We start from the raw sequence: 6,464 nt of genomic DNA on the forward strand, positions 1-6,464 counted from the left end.
GCTGACAAAATCAAGCTGAAATATACAAATTCACTTTCTTGACTCCGTAGTCTCTCTAATTTTTATAAAGCTTCCTTCTATGGTACTAAAAATATCAATGAGAACAGGTGTCAATATTTCCCAGTACTCAAAAATAAAGAAACAAGATATAATATTTATTGCACATAGATTCAATACACTATTCAAGATGGTTTACATATTTTTTCCATTTAATCTTAGCAATAAAACTAACATGTTAGAAATACCATCACTGTTTTACAAAAAAGGAAACTCAGACATTGAAAAGTTATAGATGATTACCAATTTGCGTAGCTACCGTGTTTCCCCGAAAATAAGACCTAGTGCATGGAAAGATAAGACATCCCCTGAAAATAAGACCTAGCGCAACTTTGGGAGAAAAAATTAATATAAGACACTGTCTTATTTTCGGGGAAACAGGGTATTACGTAACAGAGACTGGCTCTGAATCCAGGCAGTCTAGTTCTCTAGATCCACCACCAGGGGGCAGCTCCTGCATTGAGTGTCTACACCTGGTGGTTAGAGCACATCAGAGTGACCGGTCGTTCTGGTCGTTCCGCTGTAATGGTCACTTAGTCTTTTATTATATAGATGGTATTACATATATTATATTTACTATATATTTTATATATATTATAAATAAAGTGTTTATAAGTATTTGGCCACTTCAATTAACTCCACTCCCCTGAAGACTAAACCTGTGTAGTAGAATAAGAGATCCCTAAAATAAATTTTTTAAATATATAGTTTTTTAATTTTTCAATTACAGTTGATGTACAATATTATATTAGTTTCAGGTGAACAACCCAGTGATGAGACATTTATATAACTGTTGTGGGAGGATGTGAGTACCACATTACCTACTGTCCCATCTGGAAGCCAAAATCTATTTCTAAAACTAATTTTTGATATTATCCACCAGTATCACCCTTATCTAAATTATATCTATACACCAACCCTTATATTGAGGGTAGTCTGCCAGTAGTAATGGACTGGTTCTCTTTTCCTGTCTACACAGGCCCCGGTGTTACCATTGACCCAATTGCTTTGCTAAAATTTATTCTTCTTAACTTCTCTGGTCTTTCATTATTGTTCCAAGGAAACCTGTATCCCTGATTGACTCAAGTTTCATCATTTGTGCTTTTACAGATGAAAGATAAATACAGCTGGAGGATATTACACACTATTTCTACTTGGTTCTATAAAAATATGATTTCTAAGTTCAATGAATAAAATATTAATAATAAAGAAGAAGTGTAACAAAACATTTTGCTTGTGGATGAAGAAAACCAAGTTAGTGTTCTCAGTTACTCACTTATTTCTATTTGAAATCAGAGCCAAATTATCTGCTGCAAAATAGAAAAGGTGTGGGAAGTGTGATAAACAGAAAATCTATGTGGGAAAATATAAATTATCTAATATAAAATAGACATTACCTTTGTATCTATTTTCATATCTATTTTTATCACGTGTGTGTTGTGTGTATATATGTATTATTATGTACCATATACTTTCTTCTGAGAGCACATCAGAATGAGACAGGCAGATGGCATTTGACCTCAAGAAGCTAAGAATTATGGAAAAAAGATGAATATTTTTAAAGGGTAGGAGTTATACAAATGCTATTGTGATAAGTGCCTCAAAGGAAAGGCTGGGTGTATAGTAAGAGCATAAAATATAGATAATTGACCTGTGCAGAAGTAATTTCTTGAAAACTAATGAGCAAAAGTTGTCAGTTATAAAAAAAATAAAGTAATGGTCAGGAAAAAAAAAAAGTATTTCAGCAATAAAGTCTAGCATGTATGAAGGCAAAAAAATATAACAAGTTTGTCTATAAATAAACAAATAAAAATGGCTTGTAAAGATAGTAACAAGAGTAATACTTTCAAGATGTTATGGAGTGTTTGGCAGGAGGCATGTTTTAATTTAAAGGAATCTTTAGACCTTTTAAAAATTTAGAAGGTGTGCTGAGAAGACATTTAAGGACTTTAAGCAAGTGAAATAGAAATATCTATGTATTAACAATTTAGTCATTTCATGGACAATTATTACTATGGAGAAGACATTAAATAGGCAGAAACTAGTTAGCAGGTTACTGCAACACTTTGAATAAAAAATGATGATGGATTCCTTAGAGAAAGTGCAGATAAAGATGGTGTTTCTTTTTCCCCTTCCTCTCTGGATAGGATGCCTGTAACAATGGGAGACATCTTGCTGCCCACCAGAAGATGAAGCCACACTTAGTAGTCAGATCTAGAGTCCTCGTAAGTGTTACTGATTTCTTGAATAAATTAAGCCTGAAGCTGGATAGGATTTCCAGTTATGAGAATTGAGGCCCAGAGAAAAGACCTCTGTGATAGAAAAGGGTATATTGTGAAAGATTCCAAATGTAATTTCTAAGAGAACTGGATTTCTTCAAGACATAATTCTTAAGAAATTTTGAAGAATAAGAGACCATATTCACAAAGTGGGATGTTTTAAGTAGTAATTTTGTGGATGACAAGTTTTAAATGAGTCAAGCTGTAAGAAAAAACTACTTCATTAATTAAGTGGTCAAGAAAATGAAACATTTGAATTGGACAGATTATTAGTGTGAAATCTGAACACATCTCTGATAATGGCAGAAAATTTGTGGGAGAAGGAAGAGAATATGAGTCTGGATAGAAGTCTTTAAATAATTAGGAAAAAATGAGAAAGAAGAAAGTAAATAATGGAAATAAGAAGGCACTGTAATTATATAACTATGAGTCTAAATGCGTCAGGGGACTGACATTAATATAATTGAAATGACATTGGACTCAAAACTTGAGGTCTTTTCTCTGGGCCTTTTCACAGGAGATGTGAAAGAATGCACAGCTTTACACGTGGGAGAGCACAGAGTAAATGGTGTTGGTAAGTCAATTGTCATTTGAAATTCAGAAATGAAAATAAAATTCAGAAGTGGAAAAGAAGCATTTGTTGTTGTTGTTGTTGTTGTTTTGCAGCAAAAACTCTGAAAGACACAAGGAAAACTTTAACCAGTATGGGGAGGATACAGAAATTAAATATAAAGCAAGAAAACCAAATCATTCTAAGGATTACAGTACACAAGAATATAAATAACAGGAAGAGGTGCTACTATATTAGTCATTGACACATTATAGATGCATTACAGTCGTGGTAGATTTATTTTTCATTATGTCTTGGAGGGTTTGCATTTTTGATTAATTGTCTTCATTCTGTGAAAGAAGTCCTTCTATTTGTTATGGAGTTAAGTATCATTTATTCTGTAGGAGATGACATCTGCACGGGTAGGGTAACAAGGAGTAGCCAGAAAAAATCAGTTGTTAGTCATGGGAGGAAATAAAATGTCTCTAAAAATATTAACCTTAGATTTCAAAATATATTCAAATGAGATTATGAATGTCAACACATTACTGTTAAAAGTCTAAATACTAAATATTATTTACATGATAAGCAAATCATCATATTTCATAGCATTTAGTATTCCTGTCTTAGTGTCTGCTTAATGGAGGACTCAGCTAACAAAAGCACCAATTTCCAATAACAGGATTAGACAATAAAACACCATCAGCAACATCATGCCAATAAATTTTAAAATTTAACTAAAATGGATAAATTCACTTATAAGCTCTCTACTTCTTTTGTAAATTGAATTTATGCTTAAACACTTCCTCATAAATTCAGTACTCACCTCTTCACTGCTGGATCCCCAAAGTGTAAAGAAAACATAATACCAATGTAAAACAAATATTTTTCAGAAAGAGAAAAAGAAAAATATCTTTGTGACTGACTTCATATGGTTTAAATAAACTTGATAACAAAACCTGACACTAATATTATAAATGTAGGGCAATATAGATGCAAATACCAAAGCAAAATATAAACAAATGAAAACCATTGTTGCCCAGCCAGTGTGGATGTGGTTGAGCATCAACCAATGCACCAAGAGGACACAGATCTGATTCCTGGACAGGGCACATGCATGGATTGTTGGCTTGATCGCTACTAGGGGCCAGTCAGGAAGTAAATGACAGATGTTTCTCTCTCATCAATCTCTCTCTCTCTCCCATGCCCTCTCTCTAAAATCAATAATATATTTTTAAAGACCATCATTGTACAATAATGTACTACAATTATTTTAAAAGTACAGCCCTAACTGGTTTGGCTAGGTGGATAGAGTGTTGACCTGCCAACTGAAAGGTCACAGGTTTGATTCTGGTCAAGGGCATGTACCTTGGTTGTAGACACATCCTCAGTAGGGGGTATGCAGGAGGCAGCAGATCGATGTTTCTCTCTCATCAATGTTTCAAACTCTCTATCCCTCTCCCTTCCTCTCTGTAAAAAATCAATAATATATATTTAAAATATATATATTTTAAAGTACAGATTTTTTATTAATTAAAATAAAAGAATATAAGAAAAATAGAATGATAGCCTCAATAAATACAAAATGCCCACGTATGATGCAAGGTCAGAAAAGTATAAACAGAAACTCCTTTAACCTGATTAAAAATATCTACAAACATCTATATCATATCACAATTAATGAATTACTGTTAATTTTCCCCTGGAGATTATTAAAATAATGTATCATATTTATATACTGGATCAATCAATATTGTAAAGACATCAATTATCTATTTATTTGTCTATGTTAATCTATGCAATTCTGTATAAAAATTCAGGTCTTTCTGTAGTAAAATTTTAAAAAATCAAAATTTATATAGAAATTCAAATTGGCCTACAATATCCAATATAATCTTAAATATAAGAAAGTAAGCTGAACAATAAAATACATTATAAATCTAAAATAATTAAGATTATGTTGTGTTAACTGAAGGATAAACGAACTATAAAATAGTGAATGCAAAAACAAATACACACAAATTAAATCACTTGGTAGTCACTTATAACAAAGAGAAATAGTATAAAAATTATAATTTTTCAAAACAATTTTGCTGAATAACTTGTTTATTTGGGCCATTACTTTATACCATATGCAAAAATAAATTCCAAATAGCTTTAAGACTTAAATGTAAAAAACAATCTATAATAATAAAAGCATAATATGCAAATCAGCCTAAGGACTGAACAGCAGAACAACCATCCGGTCGACCTTCCAGACAACCAAGCTGTGACATGCACTGGCTCCAGGCTAGCCAAGGCTGGTGCAATGAGATTGGTCAGGGGACCTGCCATCACCACACCATTACCCCAAAGAGGGAGGCCCAGGCCGCTCAGTGGCTGTGAAGGGAGGTGGGGCTGGCTCCAGGAAGGGCCTGGGCACTGGAGGAGCTTGGCAACAGGGCGGCAGTGGCACCTGCAGTCGGCCCTGGCCTTGGGGACACTGCTTCCGCTATGGCTTCTGCAAGGCTGGACTGTCCCTCCTCCTGCTATGATGCCTGGGCAGATCCCAGACCCTTCTCTGACTGCGGTCTCTCTGCCAGGGTTCAGCCCCCTGACCAGACTTCCCTGCTCCTCCCTGACTGCAGAGGAGCTGAAATTCGCTGACATCTGCAACATTGGGGCCATGATCTCCCCTTTGCACTTCCTGGAAGTGAAACTGGGCAAGAGACCTCACTCAACCTGTAAAAAGTGAGCTAGAGGAGGAAGAGGAGTGGAGGAAAAGGCACCAAGAAAGAACAAAGTAGTGGCAGCCCCAGGAGCAAGAAGAAGGAGCAGACGGAGTTTCTGCAGCGGGAATCTGAGTGACTGGAGCTCATGAATGCGGAGCTGAAAACCTAGATAGAGGAGCTGAAGCAGGAGTGGTAACAGCTCATCCTGATGCTCAACGGACATTGTCAGGACCCACAGCATTAAGACCCCTGACTCAGAAGGCAACCAACTGCTGGAGCATCTAGAGAAGAAGTGACCATGGGCTGGGAGAAGGAAGAGGAAGAGGAAGAGGAGGAGTAAGGTGCCAGAGGGCTTTTTCTTGCTGCATGAAAAACTCTTCAGTGAGGCTCAGCACAGCCAGCATTGGCTGGGCTTTTTTGTGAAACTCATATTAGCCACACCAGGGCAAGAAACCCAGGCTGATGAAACCCAGCATCAAAGTAGTCCTGAGGGGGGCCTGTTCTGCCTGGGCCAAGCTTGCAGGAGGCAGGACAGAGGCTCTGGGCCAGAGAGATGCCCAACCAGGCAGCTGTGGGCACTTCTCCGGCCTCTCCACCAGGGCACCCACCCAAAGGACCTCTGAGGAAAAAGCCATGAGTTGCAACCAATATTAGGCTGAGGATGGAACTCAGAGTAAAACTGCCTGCCCCCAGCCCTGACCCTGACCCTGATCCTGATGCAAGGCTGAAGAAGGGCACAGTGCCAGGCCCTGCTGTACCCACCCTCCATGGTCCAGCTCAGTCCTGCCTGGAGTGGCAGCTGGAGTTGCTGTGTGGGCACAAGACATGGGTGCCCTTCCAAAGCACATACTCACTGAATGTTTACAG

At 37.0% G+C, this 6,464-nt stretch overlaps 1 pseudogene; it reads left to right on the top strand.

Moving 5' to 3' along the window:
• The first annotated feature begins 5,389 nt into the window (after positions 1 to 5,389).
• Positions 5,390 to 6,064, top strand: LOC118706071 (annotated as a pseudogene).
• Positions 6,065 to 6,464: the final 400 nt, after the last annotated feature.

Source organism: Pipistrellus kuhlii, unplaced genomic scaffold (assembly GCF_014108245.1).
Source record: "Pipistrellus kuhlii isolate mPipKuh1 unplaced genomic scaffold, mPipKuh1.p scaffold_m20_p_1, whole genome shotgun sequence".
Lineage (NCBI taxonomy): Eukaryota > Metazoa > Chordata > Mammalia > Chiroptera > Vespertilionidae > Pipistrellus > Pipistrellus kuhlii.